The sequence below is a fragment of the Tauraco erythrolophus genome, chromosome 4 (genome assembly GCF_009769465.1).
Source record: "Tauraco erythrolophus isolate bTauEry1 chromosome 4, bTauEry1.pri, whole genome shotgun sequence".
NCBI classification, from domain to species: Eukaryota; Metazoa; Chordata; class Aves; order Musophagiformes; family Musophagidae; genus Tauraco; species Tauraco erythrolophus.
The window spans coordinates 69,565,466-69,585,835 of NC_141468.1; the positions used below are offsets into that span (position 1 = coordinate 69,565,466).

Below are 20,370 nucleotides of genomic sequence, written 5' to 3' on the forward strand. Positions count from 1 at the left end.
TTGTGAACACTATTTTTTGTTTAACTCAAAAAATATGTGAGGACGTTTTCACTTCTTGCTTATTAGAAGTACCAACATCCCCTCTACTTTTTAAAAATTAGAGTATCCTTAGGCATTTTGATATCAATGTGACCTACAAAAGTATGTACATTTGGGGAAAACCAATCAAGACAAGGAATAAAGGAATGCTAAGAGTTAAAGTCAAAGGGATGTTCCCAGCAGAAAGTTGTGTCCAGTCCTAAATTGCACTCTCCCAGTTAAATCCAAAAATTTGTCAAAATTTGAACCTCCTCTAAACTGTAAAAAGATTGAAGGGACAAGTTATGCCTGGGCACATATCAAACTTCCTCTGGCATGGCTCGTCCTATGTGGAAGGAGAGCTTATACATGTATCCCTGCAAATATTGAACAAGGAGGATCTTGTTCAATGGGAAGATTGGCAGCTTTACTCCCAGACAAAAAGGGCCTTCAACCTAGAGAAGGTAAGCAACAAAGGAAACAAGTGTCTGTTGCCTCCAGATTGTAATTCTCAATTTACACTGTGGAGCCTCAGCTAAATTACTGCAGCTGCAGCCCTTGCACCTGGGGTTGGGGTAGCTATGAGTTATCATACCATCAAGCAGTTAGTCTGTGAATTAATTAAAAATACTAACTTTACCTCCCAAGCACTTGCTGCCTTAGAAGAAATGGCCCAGATTAGAGAAGCTACATTAGAAAACTGAGCAGCAATTGATTACTTCCTTCAAGACATAATCATGGATGTGAAGAGTTTAAAGGAATGTGGTTTTTTAATTTAACAGGCAATTCTCAAATTATAGAGGAAAAGATAAAGCAGCTAAAGGAACTGGAAATACTGGGGAACAGGTAGGGATAGATTTTTCATGATTGACCTTGTGGTTGCCCAAATTAAATTTGTTAAAACAACTTTTTATAGCCAGAATACTATTATGAACCATGATTTTAAAGTCATATGTTACAGTGTTTCCCTATCTGTACTGACACTTTGAAAACAATTTTGAAAAGGAAAACAAGGAAAGGATTTTTCTAGAAAAGAAAGGAGATAATCATTTTACCAAATAAATAAAACAAAAAGAACTGGAAATATTGAGACTTATAGAACTTTAGAAAAAAATAAATGTCTCAAGGAGGAAAATGGTATCCTATGTCCTTGACAAAACGTTCACAACAAAAACAATGAAGAATGGTATCCATGGAAATGAGAAGGAAACTTAAAACTATGTATGCTTAGTTACATTCTTAATCTGTCAAACTACATAAAGACCTATTCAGATTTAATACAATCTATGTTTTCTTGTAGAGATGTAGGTTGGAAGATCCAGAGGGATCTCGACAGGCTGGAGAGGTGGGCCCGTGCCAACCTCATGAAGTTCAACCAGGCCAAATGCAAGGTCCTACATCTGGGTCGTGGCAATCCCAGGCACAAATACAGACTGGGTGGTGAATGGATCGAGAGCAGCCCTGAGGAGAAGGACTTGGGAGTACTGGTGGACGAGAAGCTCAATATGAGCCGGCAATGTGCTCTTGCGGCCCAGAAGGCCAACCACATGCTGGGCTGCATCAAGAGGAGCGTGGCCAGAAGGTCGAGAGAGGTGATTCTCCCCCTCTACTCTGCCCTTGTGAGACCCCACCTGGAATACTGTGTTCAGCTCTGGAGGTGGTGGATGCTCCATCCCTGGAGACGTTCAAGGCCAGGTTGGACGAGGCCCTGAGCAACCTGATCTAGTTGGAGATATCCCTGTTCCTTGCAGGGGGGTTGGACTAGATGACCTTTGGAGGTCCCTTCCAGCCCTAACCATTCTATGATTCTATGAAGATTGTCAAATACCATAACCTAGGCTAACCTTTGATGATTTTAATGTCAAAAATCACACCTCTTTATGAATAATGAGTATGTTAATAGACCTCCCTGAATGTTTTAAACTTGAACTTATATAATTGCTTTAGAATAGAAAATGCGTAGCAACCAATCAAATGTATCTGAGTATCACAAAAGTGTGATGCATGTCGTAAGGGTGTGCTGGCTGTGTCAGGTGCCTGGCACCCGATTCTGCAGAACTGAATTGAATACAAGTATCTTGATTCAGTGTGTTGGTTGGCTTATTGCACACCAAGTGAAGAACCCTTACTTTAGGGACAAGATTTCAATACCACATACACTCTGGTGCATGTGTAGGGGAATGAAGTAGGTTTGTTTGAGTTTGTTTTCAATAAAGTCACCTCCTATAAGTCCTCATAAGGATATTTCCTACAGAGTTCATACCATATTTCACCAGTATTTCCTGTGACCAAAGCCTCTTGAGGTTAACCTGATCTCTCTTCAATTTAATTGACTTCTGAGGAGCCCTTTTCCATCCTATTTTGGGACAACCATTATTCCTACAAATGAAGTTTTAAATTTCCCCCCTCAATGTTAGTTTCAGCATATTTCTTGTCTCATCACTGTGCTTCTTCCATCATAATCTTGCAACTTTAAGATATTAGGGAAAAAAACATAAAACAAATTAGGGAAGATACTGAAATCCTTTATACCAGACAAAAACAGTGAAAGAGTTATGTGGGAGATGGAACACCTCTCAGACTGCAGGACACAAAAATAGAAGTACGTGAGAATGAGACAAAGAAGTAAAAGCATGTGAGAACTGCAAACAATGGGCAACAAGAACAGATGTGCAGGGCATGGAACTGAGAACAGTGACCTTGGAAAGAGGAACAGAAAGTATTCTTACAGTAAACAAGGATTGGGACAAAATGTGGGAGGGGGGGCTTGTCACATGGTATGTGAAACTGCCAGCCTGGCTCAATAAACAATTTCGCCTGAAGCACTCAACGGATTCTGTGCCTTAATCCTCCACAGAGCACAAAGACTCTATTTCGTTTTTTTTTGGAATATGAGTAATCTTTAACACATTACACAAAGCATTAGTATTAGAGCAGCCATACCACTTTGCTATAATTTACCATGTTTGTTAAGTCTTTGTAATAATTTGATAATCAGACTTGTCAGAGATCTCTCCCTTAGTTGCCCCCTCTGACCTTTTTCACTGAAATCCCATTGCAAGCTGATCTTTTATCAGGGACTTTGTTAGTCCCCATGGTATTTAAGATATCAATACATAAACATTAAATTTTTAAGCCTTTATTAAGAGGGAGAAATGGGCTAGGAAACCGTACTACCGTGCTGTATCATATCTGTGTGCCAGTGTGACATTTCAAAAAGTTACCCACATTGACTTCTATTGTGGATGGAAAAGGAGTAGGAGTATATCAGGACTGTGAAATGTTCATAATATTTCTAAATGCTCACACCCATACTTCTCATTTGCTCTTTAGACGACTCGATCGTAAGTTAGTTTTGTATTACCTTAAATATCTTTCACTGTCCTATCCTTTGCTGTATTTACAGTAAACGGCACAAAAACTGTATCTTCAATGGTTTCTGTTTGCGCTTATTTGTAAAAAGGGAATATTCTGCTAATGGAACTGACCTGCTTTCAGGCTTGTGCTGGATCTTAACTCCCATCACACAGGGCTGTGACCTGGTTGGATGAGGCCCTGAGCAACCTGATCTAGTTGGAGGTATCCCTGTTCCTTGCAGGGGGGTTGGACTAGATGACCTTTGAAGGTCCCTTCCAGCCCTAACGATTCTATGATTCTATGATTCTATGAATACTGATTTGCAGTGCCTGCCAAGGGAAGACAACTGCATGCAACAAACCAAAGACATTTTTATAGTCAGATCTGCAATAATAAAACAAGAAAGTGTAAAAATATTTCTGGAGTGCAAAATAAGAGGTAAAAGTTCACAGGCTGAAGCAGTACAGTGAAAAGGCCTATATTTTGTCAGTGAGAAATGTCTGTTGCTTTTGTCACAGCATTCATGCTCCATCCAACCACTTCTGATACCATTCTCTTAAGTCACTGATACATGGCCATTTGTTTCACTATATACACTATAATTTCAATTGATAAACTAATTGAACTAGAGCATTTTAAACAAGACACCTCTCTCCTGGAGATCAGCTCACACTTGAGATGTCCCTCAAACTGAAGAACTTATTCCTTAGCTCCAGAGTAGTCAGAAAAAAGGCTGTGTGCACAACATCCAGTAAAATAATAAGTAAATAAATTAACCAAGTAGTCTTTTATGACTTCATTAAATCTAGTACATTCTGTATTATTATTTATTTACCTGATGAAAGTAAAATATTAACATTTGTATATTAGTTATTAAATAGTTATTTCTCCAAAACCTTGATCTCTCTTGTTCGTCAGCTCACTCCAAAAGATGTCAGAGACCCAGACGTAAGAGCATGTGCCCCACAATATAACACATCAAGTCCAGTTTACAGGAAAAGGGAGCACATACACTCAGAAGAGCAACACATGGAGGGAAAACACCAGGCTGCAATTTAAGCAAAAGAAACAATCTCATCAGCACTTCAAATATGGCTGCTGAAGGAAGGTTTTTAAAACCCCTCTAACCAGTTCCAGAAAGATATTATGAGCATACTTACTAAACGGGCATCGTTTGGTTTGGTGTTGGGTTTTTTCCTGGATACAGCAGGCTTGGCAAAGTAGCCTCCAAGATTTACTACATATGAGGACAGATTAGGCAATAGACTTGTTCACGTAGAACTGGGGTTTACATAAGCACTGATTGTTAAATTTTGCTACTATTAGTCATTTTTTTTGAGAGGAAAAGTGGGAAACTGAACCTTGGAAAGATTTCAGCCTTCTGTACACAAGAAAGGAAGAGACTAAAGTTGCTGCAGAGGCACATGTTTGATCTTATTTATGACATTAAAAAGCTAGATTTGACCACCATTCTTGGAATCGTGTTATAGGGCAGTAAAAGAAATGAAAACTTTGAAGATGACTATTAAGGAAATGAATTAAAAACATGCTTCACAGGAACATATAAGCATTATAAGTATGTCTAGCTAGGACATTAGCTTGCTTGGTCTACTTTAGGCTATTAAAACCAGGCTCATTGGCAAGCAATATGAGACCAATCCTCCTATGTCCACCCTGTCACTTCACTATAGTGACTAGGAAGCTATTGTACATCCATGTAAAGAAGGCGGCTCAAAAGTAGAACTGCTTCAGTTCAGTTTCAGGGTTAACAGAAAAAACACATTTACAGTGTGATAGTAAACCTTGGCTACTCAGTGGTAAATGTTGGTACAGCTACTCAGGAAATCGAAGGGCTGTGAAAAGCACTGGTGTATTGTTTTAATGTAAGACATAGGCATGAAGTTTGGGTTTGTTTTTTCACTCTGTCCACAGGTATGCTTCTATCCTTTCGAGATACTAGCTGTGAGGTGGAGACATCCAAAAAGAAGAGGATATAGTTCCTAATTTCTCATTAAGAATAAAAAATAATGAATAAAACTATATTACTACTAAAATTTGATCGGTTCATGTGGAAATGTTTAATTACATTAATTTTTTCGTACTATAATGTTTCTTTAATTTCATACCTGTAGTTTTTTTAATACTTCCACACCTAAATACTTGATAATATTTACTGAATACTCTGCATAAATACATAAAGGACATTATTTCCTTTTCGTCGTTTTTTTTACTTAATCTTTAAAAAACCCACCCTAGAATATGGCCCACTTTCTTAATTCATAAGATAGACCTTCTCAAATAGTGCCTCCATTTAGGTAATGAATTTATTGACCTATCAGTTTATGTATCCAAAGACCTGAAGAAGACAATCTGAAGTTGGAAGATCAAGGAGGTGTGCCTTTGGCTCAATGCTCCCCTTTTCAGTGGAAGAGGAAGTGTTTTGATGGATGCTTCTGTCACTCTTGGGGAGATCCCCTTCTCTGATAATTGTTAGTGTCCTGCTACCTATATGCTAACTTTTATATTAAAATATACAATTACTACATGATCAGTGCTAAGTTTCTGTATGTAGCCCCATGATCATAGCAGGAAAATTGGTCATAAGTGAAGTTTAGTATACCAAGCGCTCCATACGCACCGAGAAGTCAAGGTTTAACATCAGCAAAGCAAAAGTTTAGAAGGTCACAGTATATAAATGTAAGCAGTAAGTCTGTGTACCAATCTGACCTTCTGAAAGGTTAAGCAAGATTCTAGTGGTGTTTGATTAGAAGCATAAGCCACTTCCCTCCTTTTTCCATTTACAAATGCAGAAATAATCACTATAAGGATAAATCAGTAGTCCTCCCACCATCACTGCAGAAGTCTGATATCCAGTTGGCAACACTAGTTGACAAATACTGCAAGGAAAACAGCCAAACATAGCAAGGCCAAAGAAAGTTGTCCTAGCCCTTTCATTCAACTTTTAAAGGCAGAGGTTTGATATGTTGTCCTCAGTCAGCAAGACCTCTATCCACCAGGTCATGACCCTTGGCATAGAGGGCCTCTCTGTGGGGGACAGGCAACCTGGCTGCTCTGGGGCAGGAGCATCTGCCACGATATCACCAGGGCTCCGATCACGGAAGACACTTGAATGGAGCAGGTTTTGGAGGACTCATCAGTATCCCCATGTTGAAGTTCAACTTGTATTTTTATCTTATGAACATATAAACACACATTCACAAGTCAAGGCCAGAAGGAAATAGGACAAATAAAAGGTATTCTGCAAATCTAATCTCAGTCCGTGTGAGTTCTTGCTTTTGCATGATGGAAGGACAATCAGCCTGTACATCACATCCATCTATATCCAATCAGGCAGCTCTACTGATATGAAAATGATGATATTTTCATTTACCCTTTACTTCTATTTTTGTATAGCAGGTACCATGTTAGTAATGATGACTCTGGTTGCTATGACTTGTCAGTTATAACAGTTTAATCTGTATAAGCAGAAGGCATCAGAAACCCAGAGCTGATTGCTTCCTGATATTCAGCATAAAGAGGAAGGTTTATCCATTACACAGGTAACAAATGCTTTTGCACTAGTTACATTTCATTCTGTTCCAACTGGCAATCTCCATTCCACTCATACAGGTATTTACCCAGTGTTCACATCAACTGGAAAATTGCAGAGTCCAGTGCACTGCTGCACACCGTAACTCCCTATCTAAAACCTAATTTTAGCTGTTAGCAAACAAGCAGCAAGCCAGGGAGAACAGACACTGAGAATTATAGAGACCTTGCCTATCTGTGCATTCTGCTATGTTTCTATGATCAAGCAAAAGTACAGAGTTCTTGGGGCACATGTGATGCTGGCCAGCAGCACTGAGTAAGAAACCAAAAGGCCACAGCACATTTTTGGGTACTGCATCTAGAAATGGTGGGGGAGCAGGTAGGTCGGTGAAGGAAGGTAGTTTTTAAGCTATCTGTGTAGTTTTATGAATATCCGCTTCACGCTACAGTGAAAAACAATCAATAGGTATGCTCATTGTACAACCTTTCTTTCTAGCACATAACAGTGTGATCAAATAAAGCTCTTAGCCAGAGAAAGAGGCTGAGCCCAGAAAACTCTGTCCCTGATCTTACAGTGACCTCAATATAACAGAAGATGAATTCTCAGCACTAATTCTCTTCAGTATGGTCATACAATAAAGTTCAGACACAATAGTTCTTTCCCACATTACCAGGTGTCAGTTGTTTGATTTAAGGTGACCCAGGTCCTACAGAACATGACTGAAAAGCAACTCCCCATTTTTAGCCATCGTTATCACATATAGTAACTGTTAAAATGCAACAACAATACTCAGAAGAAAAGGACTAATTAAACATTAATTAAAACACCAGATAAACTCTGCTCTGCAACTCAGTGGTTACAATTCTATTGATTAATCTTGCAAAACTTTTCAGCAAAGGAGAATAATTTTACTTTAATGGGTGAATAAAAGGTCTACCTTCACCTACTACTTTTATTGTGCTCACATAAGTGTCGTGTACATCCATTTGGAAACAGACTGGCTAGCAAATCAAGTCCCACTTTTTAAGATTAAGTCAAATAGCTGAAGATTCTGTCGTGAAAGGGTGGATGCACCTTACCCAAAAGAGAGCAGTAGTAATGTTTTGAGGTAAAACAATGCTTTGATAAAGTTTGATGGATTTTGACAAAGTTTTAGGAAAAGGTTTACCTTATTAATTACTGCATGGAGGAAACACACAAAGAAAAATTTAGTTAGAACTGCTCATACAGAGACCAGAGGTATAAAGAGGACCCTCACATTGAGTCACAAGGTTCAGAGTGGACCCCCTTGCTTTCTAAACTCCCTTTTGGAACCTAGGTGCAGCTGGATCCAATCTTAGTCTAAGACTTGGTCAGTGGTTCATGTCTAATAGAATTATCTATACAGTAACACCTGAGCAGCTACATAGATTAGTAATGCTTCACAGTATTAATTCAGCATGCTATCAGTCACTTTACAAGGATCTGTCACAGGTAAGGAATGTCTCAGCCTCGAGGCATAACCTTGAGAGGCATTCCTGCTCAAGAGATCTCTGCCATGCAGCCTGCTGCTTCAGCAAGGAGACCTCAGCTTTCCACAGGCTGGCTGTGTTTCTAGAGTCAAGTAGTTGGCTACTAGTCAACAGTATAGACAAGACAGATGTCTTGTTCTATACTTTTAGTTATCTTGTACTTTTGGGTTTTAAAAGCACCTTTCGAAATATTTTTCAAACACCTTCACTCCCTGTACATAAGCCAGGGGCTTTCCAGCTTGCAAGTTCACCCCAAGGGCACAAAGCCTGCTGCTTCTCAGTCAGCCTGAACTGAAGTACAGCAGGAGTCAGATATATCCACACCATTCTCCAGTTACTGCAGGGCAAACCTGAGAACATGCGAGTATATTCTATTCATGCTCTTGTAACTTAATACAAGTAACAATCAATATTTCTGCTAATTTTTAGACACAAAGCATTGTAATAGGTAATGTGACATGAGACAAAACTAGGGAGCAGATAAAGCAAAGTGTGAGGAAGTCTGTGAGTGGTTTCAAGTCATAAGACAAGACTTTTCTAAAATGAGCTTGGCTGAATCTACTCTAAAGTAGAAGTAGCCTTTCTCCATATTTTTTTTCTTGGGGTAGTTAGTTTGTGGTAAGCTACATTTAGTTCTTGATTTTTTAATATTTTTTTCTTCCCCCCACACCAAAGAGGAGAACATTTCAAACAAATTCTTCTCATAACAGTTTCACTAATGTGCAGCTGTGTAGCTAACAAGAAGTTTCTCCTGATATAAGCTAAAATAGATTAGATTAGTTCTTACAGATCTCATAGATGTCTAAGCAGCCAAGAGTATCTTCTTCTCTGACCTTCATCCTCACATCTCCAGCATCTGTGATTTCTTCCATGACACACTATTGTTGTCTCCTACCTGGTGTAGGACATACATGACGGTCGACAAGCATGTCCCAACTGCTTTTCCTACAGCAACCATTAATGAAACATTCAATGGAAGCTGTTTCTGCCAGCTTTTCTTCTGCTTTAAACAGAATACCCCTGAAAGAAGTCAATGCTTAAAAATGTTTGTATTAATATCTGGCACAGAATATATACTTTATACATCATGAATAGGCAGAATCATCCATCTCTGTCTTGCTGGCATGTTATCTCCTCAGCAGCAGTGCTACAAGTTTAGTGCCAACTTGAGAACAAATCAATCTGGATGTATAATTGATACTGATGCAATTTCTCTCAGCTACATAACATTTGTGGGTTAATCAGATTTTGAAGGGGAGGGCAAGGACATGACAGCCAGACTGGCAGTGTCATAGGGTTAAGCTTAAACTCAAGAAATGCTCCTGTGGCAAAGCAGAGGACAGGGGAGCAGAGCTAAGTGCAGCAACTCCTGATGGATGCCATCCTCAGAAGTAGTGAGGTTGAAGAGCATTTTTCTCTCCTTCACATGCACATCCAGTATCACTGGTTTGGTCAGCCAACAGAATTTGCCAGCAACAACCCTTTAATCACTTCTAAATTCCAGGGTATTTGGTGAAAATTTGGTTAATTTTTTTAAAAATAAAATTCAATTAAAGAACAGATCTATGCTTGCAGGAATTTTCAAGCTTTGTCATCTTTGACAATTTCCAAGTTAAGCACAAAGAGCAAAATAAAGAAATTATTTGTTACAAAAACTCTGGTTGCAGGTGACTTGATATTGATCAATATCAGGTCCTCAGATTGTTCTTAGACATGCTTTGCCATGTTGCTCTACAATTACATCTCTTAAGAAATCTGCATTGTTCCAATTACTCTCCACTTCCTCCACATGTCTATATGGTACACCCTTCAGGTTTTAACTCATTTGAGAGCCTTCATAGTGTGCAAATGTCATGTTTTAGCCCCAGATGGCAACTAAGCATCACTCAGCTTCTGGCTCACTCTTCCCCAGTGGGATGGAGAGGACAGAATGTAACAAAAGGCTCGAGAGTCAAGACAGGAAGGATCTCTTGCTAATTATGGTCATGGGAAAACCAGTCTCAATTTGAGGAAAAATCACTCTAATTCATCAGCAATCAGATCAGGGAGGATAATAAGAAACAAAGCCAGACCTTAAAAACACCTTCCCCCCACCCCTCCCTTCTTCCTAGCTCTACCTCCTCCTCCCAGCAGCACAGGGGTATCAGGAATGGGAGTTGCAGTCAGTTTGTCACGCGCTGTTTCTGCCGCTCCTTCCTCCTCAGCGTGAGAACTCCTCACTCTCTTCCCCTGCTCCAGGGTGGGGGTCTCTTCCACAGGAGACAGCTCTCCATGAACTTGTCTGACATGAGTCCTTCCCATGGAATGCAAATCTTAGACTTCCCAGCACAGGCTTTCCCATAAGTCACAGCTTCTTCAGGCACAGTCATCTGCTCTGGGGTCCTCCATAGACTGCAGATGCTCTACTGTCAATCTCCAGTAGCATGGGGTCCTTTCTCATGGGAGATAGTCCTCCATGAACTCCTTTGGATGCAGCCACCTGCTCCATTGTGGGGTTCTCCACCAGCTGTGGGTGGATCTCTGCTCCACTGTTAATCTCCCCGGGCTGCAGGGGGGCCACTGCTGTCTCACCATGGGCTGCAGGGGAATCTCAGCTCCAGCACACCTCCTCCCACTCCATGTTTACTGACCTTGGTGTCTGCATAGTTGTTTCCCTCACATCTCCATCCTCCCTCCACTGCAGTCACGCTGGGCCTGACCAAACAAACCTCAGCAATCCCAGCACAATTAACTCTGCCCAGCAGGCACCCCAGGAATGGGGCACTTTGGAGCACTCCAAGCTATGCCCACCATCAGTCAACTGGCAGTGGTCCAGCACAGGTGGGAGGCCAGAGGCCAGAACCCCCCACCTCTACCTCTCTCTTCACTGCAGGTCCCTCATGGCATCAGTTTCTTTGCCCCCTCTTAAATATGTTTATCACAGAGGTACTGATTATGTGGCCAGAGACAAGTCTGACTTGGAGCTGGAAGGCTTCTCGCAGTTTCTTACAGGGGCTATCTCCGCAGCCCCTCCCCAGTACCAAACCTCACTACATAAACCCAACACAGCAAACTATTCAATCTTTAACTTTTGCTTGCATACTTCCTAGCAATAGCCTATGTCTTTTCCCAAGAGATGTTTATTTCTCATACAATGTGAGCAGCATTCCCTTTCTAGTGTTTAAGACTTGCAAATCACCCAGAAGTTCTATATTTGCCTCACAAATAGTTTCTTAACTGCTACTTCTTGTCATTCACAAACATCTGAGCAGCTCAGGCACCTTGTTCAGCTTAAGTTAACCTGCTTCATAAAACAACCACAAGCACTTACATATTGCAACTCTACTAGAAAAATTAGGAAGCGTCTGTGCATGTCTAGACCACAGTTTAGCACACAAACTTTGTTTACAGCTCAGCACTGGGAGCATATGTCCACCAGCTGGGCCCATGACCCAAGCCACTTCCTGCAGCCAGGGAGAAGGGTGTCTTGTGGAGCTGCCCCCCCTTATGATCTCCTGGTGACAGGCACTGTAGCCCCAGCATTTCCATCACCACACAGAGGGAGGGAGATGTGTCAACCAGCTCCAAGCCCTCACTGGACACCACATTCTTTTAATGTTCATAGATATTGATATCTCCATATCATCCCTTCTCACCTCTGCCCCATTTGCACTATTTTGCTTCAAATTTGTTCTCCTCTTACATGACATACAATTACATTGTATTCTACATGATAAAGCCTTGTTTCCTCCCTCTCCTTGTTATAACAAGATTTGAAAGGTTGTACAGATCAACCCCCCAACCGACAGGTTCAAATAAAAATCTAACAGGTACAATGTAGATCACTCAGATAATGATAGTTGTTGTGGGAAAATAACCAAAATTGAGGAAAATGGAGAAATATGGCTTTGTAAAATTCAGCTCAAAGGCTGCAATATTAGAGCAGCTTTGAGGTGAGACGCAGTTGCTGCTCCCAGGACAGACATGGCCTGCTGGTCAGATGGAATGAGCAATGTCCTTGAAGTGGGGATTAGAGTGGTACAGAAGTACCATGGCTCATCCCTGTTATCAGGGGCAAAGAACATCTGGTGAAGATAACCATCTAATTGCCATCAAGGAAATGGATTGCAACAGCTGCCTCAGCAATAATGGTAAAATCTTGTCCTTTAGTTGAACTTTGCTCATTATAATACCAAACACATCTCCATCTCAAAAGCTACCTGCCTCCAGGCTGCGACCACTTCTCAGCTGAGCAGGTTGCCCCTGAATTTCTTCTTGCCTATACCTTTAAATCAAAGCAAGAAAAATTTACACCAATCCTAATAAAGCTATGTATGGACTAGAGTCACTCAAGCTCCACCTGAAAAATAAAGAAATGGTATAAAATGGCAAAAGAGAAGGAGGGCAGGGGAGTCGGACATGCAAGGGTCTTGTCTTTCTTGGGAAACTGGTATACTGGTCAAATTACCTCCTGACCTCTATTTGTGCTGGGTCCCCTAGATAGGTTAGACAAACACCCTCCGATTCCGTGGGCTACCCAGAGAGGGCAGGGGCAGTCAGACACAAGGGTCTTGTCTTCTTCAGGAAACTAATAGACTGGTATCCCTGACCTCTGTTTGGTCTGACTTTGTGTCATAACGTGACAGTTGTCAGCTTGCATACCATCATTTCAGAGATACTGTCCTTTGCCAGACATGAAACACTCGATGGGCTTGTGAATTAATGAGTGCTCATGGAAATTAAGGTAATTACTTATTCCTAGCTAGACAAAGCAATTGAGAACTTCCAGTTATTTTTTGTGAATGAACCTATCATAGATGTTCAAGGGAGGCAGAGTATTTTAAGTGATCACTACAGCATGAGAGGTCAAACATCCATAAAATTGCAGGAAACAAGAACAGTTGGAAAATATCTGTTAAAGATGATGTGCAAGGGTGATAAATGTTGATTGGACCATTATAAGGAGATTACGCAAGATACATGTGTGCAGGACCATTGTGGTAAGCACAAAACTGCAGAAAGTAGTCCAAGTGCAGCACATCTCACAAGTAGCACTGGGAAAATGAGTGAAAAGGAAACATAGGGAAAAGCTTGCTCCAGGAGCCTCAGCTATATCTCCTCTGAAACATTTGCCCGTGACACCACTCATGCCTCAGGATGGCTGATCAGCTTCTGCCCCAGCAAAGCCTTCAGGCACTCTCCTTGAGCCCTGCCCAAGTTCCGTCTCAGTGCTTGTACACTTCTCTACTGTGCTGCTGGTCCACATCCAAGCCTCTTTTCCAGTCTAGTCTCAGCTCTTTGGTTCCCGGAACTATGCTTGTCCTAACTCATACCTGAACTCTAACACTGTAAGCAATCCAGGTTATGAAACTATCAGTGCTCGGTTCTGATTGTCTGCTATGTACTAGTCAATGATGTTGGCATAAATCCTGCTATGTTAAAGCTGCTTTCATTAAGTAAACTTCCAAAGCAAGCATGGACTGCACCCTTAGTCTAAGGGAAGCTTACCAGGCACACATGCTTAAAATCACAGTACTAAACACCAGAACTTTCAAACTGCAGACTTCTACACAAGGTTAAAACCTGCAGAAACTTGAGTCCCAGTGACTTTATACTGGGATTGCAAACCAAATGTTACTTATTCAATCTGATTGCAAATTTTTGCCAGCATATTGAGTCAGTATCTTAAATGAAATCTTCCAGCTAGCCCTATGCAGCAGCTTGTCAGACTTCAAGCCCTTACCTTAAAGCCTTAGGTCTCTAGCAAAGGATTTCAGATACTTGTTAATTAGAAAATTGCTCATACTCATCCTTCCTGATTCTGAGCTTCTGCCTCCAGGTATCCAAAGCTACCTCCAACCTAGATCTTGCCAGTCTTATGTAGAACCACCTGTTTTAACTAACACATCTTTCTTCACTGCCTTTCATCTTCCAGGCGCCTCCTGCCATTTATCAACACCTATCAACCTCTTATCCATTACAACTTGCAGCAGAGCATTTTTTTGTGATGCAGGTAGCCAATAACTTTGCTACTAGAGAGTAGACAGACTCCTCAGTAACAGTGACTAGTCATTCAAAGCAGTTTCCACACTAATCAGAGAAATACACACTGTGCAGCCTGCCTTCAACACCACTATCTTCCACCTCAAATTCCATATCATTATACTTTTGTTCTCCACATTTCCTCCTCATGTGAACTAATGAGGTTCTCAATGCTCACTGTCATAGTTCTGCCTACTTTCTCTCTTTATATGAAACCATTTCTGAAATTGCTAGAGAGAAAGAACAGAAACATTGTTTTTACTTCACTCGCTATAGAATTCACTGTACTCCAGCATTGCCTGTGGTCTCCTACACAAATGCCACCTCAGCTCCAGCTCTGAAGGGGAGACCTGTACAGACTATCTTCCCTTTACCTGCCCATTGTCTGCAATTTAGGCCCACTATCACTCAAATCAGGAGATTAGCATATTAATACCTTACAACCAGCCTCTGAAGAGACAAAGTAAAACAAAAAGTCTGCTTTCTTACTGACATGCATCAAGTCCGTTCTAAGTGGCATGAGAGTCCACTGATCAGACACAAACTGCACTGGCTAAAATGAAACACTGTGTCCTAAAAGAAAATACTATGCTTGCTAGCATGGAAAGAGGATCTTATAATTCATACAGGTTAATGAACCAGAAAGCAGAAACTGTTAGTGACTTGGGCAAAGAAACCTTCTGGCATTGGAGATAAGGCACACACCATACCCTTTAACTATCAGTAACTGGGAGTCAGCACCAGCCAATCTAACAGAGCTCACTGAGGAGCAGATGTTCAAGAAACAAATTGCTTGATTAATTATGGTACCACAATGCTGCCTTATTCTTAACTTATGGAAATGTCCAGCAACTGAGATGATTTATCAAATACATTACCTAATCGCTTGTAAGCTATTAATACAGGAAATAAATGTCACTAAACTCACAGTGAGACATTATGGAAGGAGAAGATGCCTCTACTTTAAACATTATTTCACTTCTACTCATTCTCTCGTACTTCAAGCACCAAAGGTACACATATTAGAGTGTACTCACCAGGATCACTCATATGTCACCTGGAGCATGCAGAACAGTTACCGAGTCTTCTTTGCATCCCTTGATGCTCCTCTTGATTGACTACACAAGAGTTTTAGTTACTTTTTGGGGCAGATCCGGTAGGAGTCATCAGTAATTCTAGCAAGAGCAATGAATTGCCTTGGAACTTTGTTACTTTCAGCATCCTTAGGCCTTCAGTAAAGTCACTGCCTAGCATCTTTGTTTTCCTATTTTGTCAGATTGATCCTGCCAAAAATAGGAGTGGCATCGGGCTATGTTTTGTCTTCATGCTGATCTAGAAGGAAAAGAAACAGTAAAATGCAGCATGCTGTAAATTCATTGCTATTATTCTACTACCAGACTGCACATCAGGAAGCACAAGTGCAAGTTCACTCCCTAGGGGACAGGCACCCAGGAAGGATCCTACAGCCAGCAGTTCATAGCCATCACCAGCCAGAGCCCAGACCCACAGTACCTGATCAAGAGAAGCAGGCCATACCTGGAATTGGCAGCCAAGTCCAACCAAGAGTCCAGAGTGTGAGACAACATCATGGCAATGACACAGGTTCAAGGTTAAGCTAGTCCATAAGTTGAAGGCTGGATCAAGAGGCTCCACAGCTAGGTATAGTCACTGCTGTAGCTCAGCTGAAGACTAGCACCACTCCAACACAGCTCAGAAAAAGAGTAAAAGCCCAGGGCTCAGCTTAAATAGAGTTCCTGAGCCTGTGCTGTGAGGAGGAGGTCTCAGGTGAGACTGGTCAGGTCTATTATGGCTTATTAGTGTCCTCAGGGCCCTGACACAGCAGGTCTTCTGCTGATAAGTCATAGGAGTGCAGGTCTTTGGGTGCGATATGAGAGCAGCCCTGAGGAAAAGGACTTGGGAGTGCTGGTGGATGAGAAGCTCAACATGAGCTGGCAATGTGCGCTGGCAGCCCAGAAAGCAAATCGTATCCTGGGCTGTATCAAAAGAAGTGTGGCCAGCAGGTCGAGGGAGGTGATTCTGCCCCTCTACTCTGCTCTCGTAAGACCCCACCTGGAATATTGTGTTCAGCTCTGGAGTCCTTGACACAAGAAGGACATGGAGCTGCTGGAGCAGGTCTGGAGAAGGGCCACGAAGATGATCCGAGGGCTGGAGCAACCTCTGCTATGAAGACAGGCTGAGAGAGTTGGGGCTGTTTCAGCCTGGAGAAGAGAGGCTCCGGGGTGATCTTATAGAAGCCTTACAGTACTTAAGGGGGCCTACAGGAAGCTGATGAGGGACTTTTTACAAGGGCATGTAGTGATAGGACAAGGGGCAATGGCTTTAAACTGAAAGAGGGCAGATTTAGATTAGATCTAAGGAAGAAATTTTCACTCAGAGAGTGGTGAGGCAGTGGAACAGGTGCCCAGAGAAGTTGTGATGCCCTATCCCTGGAAGTGTTCAAGGCCAGGTTGGATGAGGCTTTGGGCAACCTGGTGTAGTGGAGGATTTCTCTGCCCATGGCAGGGGGTTTGGAACTAGATGATCTTTGAGGTCCCTTCCAACCCTAACCATTCTATGATTCTCTGATTCTATATAAACAGCATGCTTCTTGGTGCTTACCAATTTTATTGCTGTTAATCATCTCCCTAGTTAGGGACCAACACAACCATTCCTTTAACACTTCCTCTCTTGTTTTTCCTGCTGCTTTCATATGCAGATGTTTCCGTTTGTAATTCATTCACAGTAATCTTAACACTTTTACTACAAATCTCTGTCTTAGGAAGTCAAAGCAATGAACCCATATGTGTGTTTAGCTTCTCCAAGTGAATGTAGAATGGAGTCTTTTCCAAAGTCCCTATAAACTGTCATTGTCTCAGTGGTAAACACCTATTATTCTAGCAGACTACTGCTATTTCTGCATCATTGTATACTGCAATAATAAACAAGCGGATACTTTTGGAAAGGACTTGACATTTTAGATTGCCTTCTTTCACTCTTCATATCATATCACCTTTCCTGGAGATTAAAGTGAACTGTAATCAATGTTTTTCTTTTCCTAAAGTGAAAAGGCCTTATTGTAAGGTTCTTGCTTTTTGAAATCCCTTCCTAGCTGAGTCAACACCTTTCTCAAGCCCCAAGTCATTATTGTGGCTTCAGTGGATGTAGTGTAATCAGGATCAATGTAGTTTGCCTGCACAGAGAGAATGTGGAACTAAGAAGATTACTGGAAGTGATAATGGATCAAATTAGGACACGGATACTGAAAGAGCAATTGTAGGCTATATGAAGTAATTAAGCATGAGATGATTTATTGATATTTTATATACAAATCTCATAGTAGTCATTTTTCTAGCTCAAATGGAATCCCCATTGCTTAGCACTAGTAGCCAAGACTTGGTGAAGCCTTAGGCTGCAAGCTGGGAACTTTCACCAGAATGTGCTGAACTCATGTTGAACTTGTACTCGATTACACAAAGGAAGACCTCAAAACCAGTGCAAACCAGAAAGATAAGGTAGCCACATGCATCAGCAAAGCTGCAAACCATCAAGATAAGAAAAGGAATGCCCTGCCTGGAGACAGGAAAAGGACTCCAACGAGAAACAGGAAGACCCCAGGCTATTGGACTGACCTGTCACGTGAGGGTGTGGGGAACTGTGACTGCAAGGGTATAATTGCCCAGGATTTCTTTGTTTAGTCCCTTTCTGCAGGGACTCAGCTTTGAGCTGTTCCTTACTGCTGTACTACCAATAAATTCACCTGGAGTGCATTGTGCCAGTAACTCTGCCTCGGGGGAACCTAGGGATGAGCCTGTAAGGAAGCATGTGCATATGTGTGTGAAAGGACACAAACGGGACTTTGATTTTTGCCTTACTAACTTTGATGATGTGTTGAGTCGTTACTAATGAAACTCAGTCATATCCAATCTTTCAGGCATAACTTTTGACCAGGTATGAGACTACGTTTGAACCTAGCTGCACCTAGATTCCTCTCTGCGAAGGAGTTTGGACAGCAAGGGAGTCCTCTCTGAACCTCATGACCCAGCGGGAGGATCTTCCTCACTCTTTGTGTCTCTCCCATCAGACATAAACCGTCATCTAGCAGTCAAAGTCTCAAGTGGTGGTGTTGTCTAGCCATGAAAGAGTTAAAGGCTTAAGTGAGGATTTGCTTGGTGCAAAAACGCACTAGACATTTTTTCCTTGTAGATAATGAAGGATAATGAAGGAGCCTGAGAAAAATATGTGAAGAGGAGGACACGCGTCCTTGTAAGTCCAAAACATTTGGCTGTTAATCATGAAAGAAGGACACCAAAGCAGGATCTCAACAGACTGTTAAGGAAAACATCTTGTTATGAGAAAAGGTTAACAAGATTGGAAGAATACCCCAAATATTAAGTAAGTGAGAAACAGCTGTAACTGGGTGAAAAGTAATTCCAGCAGGGAGAGATCACAACCACCAACTCATGTATCACCTACCCTAAACATACCCCAGACCAAATGAAAGGGGTGGAGGTAAAGGATCTGAGCATGCAAACTAGTTTACATGCTAGGTGAGAGAAAATTAACCAGTTGTTTAAGAGAATAACACTGAATACGTAAATATGCTAATACATACTGTGTAAATGTTAACTGAATTTTGGAAGGGTGTTGCTGTCTTGGGACAGTTACCCAAACTTGTGCAGCTTTGTAATAAAGTAGTATCTCAACTCAGCGTGTGGATGGCTTATTGCACACCAGGCAAACAACCCCAGATTTGAGAAAACAGTGTGAGTGTGTCTCCCAGAGTATTACAGAATGAATGGGCTGCAAGATTTCCTTAACGACAAAAATAAGACTAAGCTGTCTCCTCCAACTAGTTTTTTCAAGCACTGTCTTACAATGATGTGTGTCAGGATGGTGAGGATTGCCTTAGTGATTCATCAGGTTAACACAGCCACAGCCATGGGATTTGCATTAACAAGAACTGTGATGAACTATCCATGGAAGCATCATAACTGTTATTTTAAGAATGAAATTACGCAGTGAGACCACTCTGCTTGACCTCAAAGCACATAACTGAATATGTTAAACTGGCTGCATTCCTTTGAAGAACTCAGGGTGATTTTATATGGGCTAGTCGAAGAAAAATGTAACTTCCATGGAATATTAGAAATTCCTTAGGACATGATATGGGCTAAAAGGCACTATGTAAGAAAAATATGTGATAGTGAACTGTTACAAGATCTATAGTACATAAAAAATGAAGCCATTCTGAAGGTTGCAAGCTGAGTACGATAGACGAATAAGATGTAATCGGCAGTGTAATAAAAGTTTGCTAGTTGTAATAAATAATCAACTGAAAATTACTTTGGGATATCTAAATGCATCTTTGCTACAAGGCTATTTAGCCAGATGTGCTTATCTGTGTATCTTATTCTGAGACAGGAAGAGATTTCATCCTTTACAATGAGGTATTCAAGACATGCTGTATACATGATGCATTAACTATGTCTGAAACTGCAGTTTCCCACACAGAGATGCCAATCCGTCGTTACGTCTGTCATTCTGAAGCTCTGCAGCTGCGCTGGAGTGGCTACAGCTCACCTCTCAAGACCCCTCTTCACGTGCATATCAGAGTGAGAAGAGGGAACTAAGATTGTAGCTGTTTTTAAGAATCCAGGTCATCACTGCACTCTTGCTATCTTTCTCACCCTCACAGTCCTACTCTACTTGCTGGATCCCCTGGCTAAAGATCTGCAGCCTAACATAGAACATCTGCATTAGAAATCAGATCTGTTCCTTCCTGCTCCTCCTTTCCATGGCAAGATTGACAGAAACCAGATGCTTGAAGGTTGGATGAGAAAATTAAGGGTGAAAACTAATTAAAAGAGTAATGTTATGTATTCCTAATAATTACTGGGAAACAGAGAATCAGCT

The 20,370-nt window shown here is 41.3% G+C and overlaps 1 long non-coding RNA gene across 1 annotated transcript; it reads right to left on the bottom strand.

Moving 5' to 3' along the window:
- Window positions 1-3,727: 3,727 nt before the first annotated feature.
- LOC147528906 (uncharacterized) lies at window positions 3,728-4,629 on the bottom strand. Its single transcript, XR_015222139.1, has 3 exons — window positions 4,536-4,629; window positions 4,272-4,423; window positions 3,728-3,759 (listed from the first exon to the last, which is right to left on the bottom strand). It is a non-coding gene; the product is annotated as an uncharacterized LOC147528906 (long non-coding RNA).
- Between the last annotated feature and the right edge of the window lie 15,741 nt (window positions 4,630-20,370).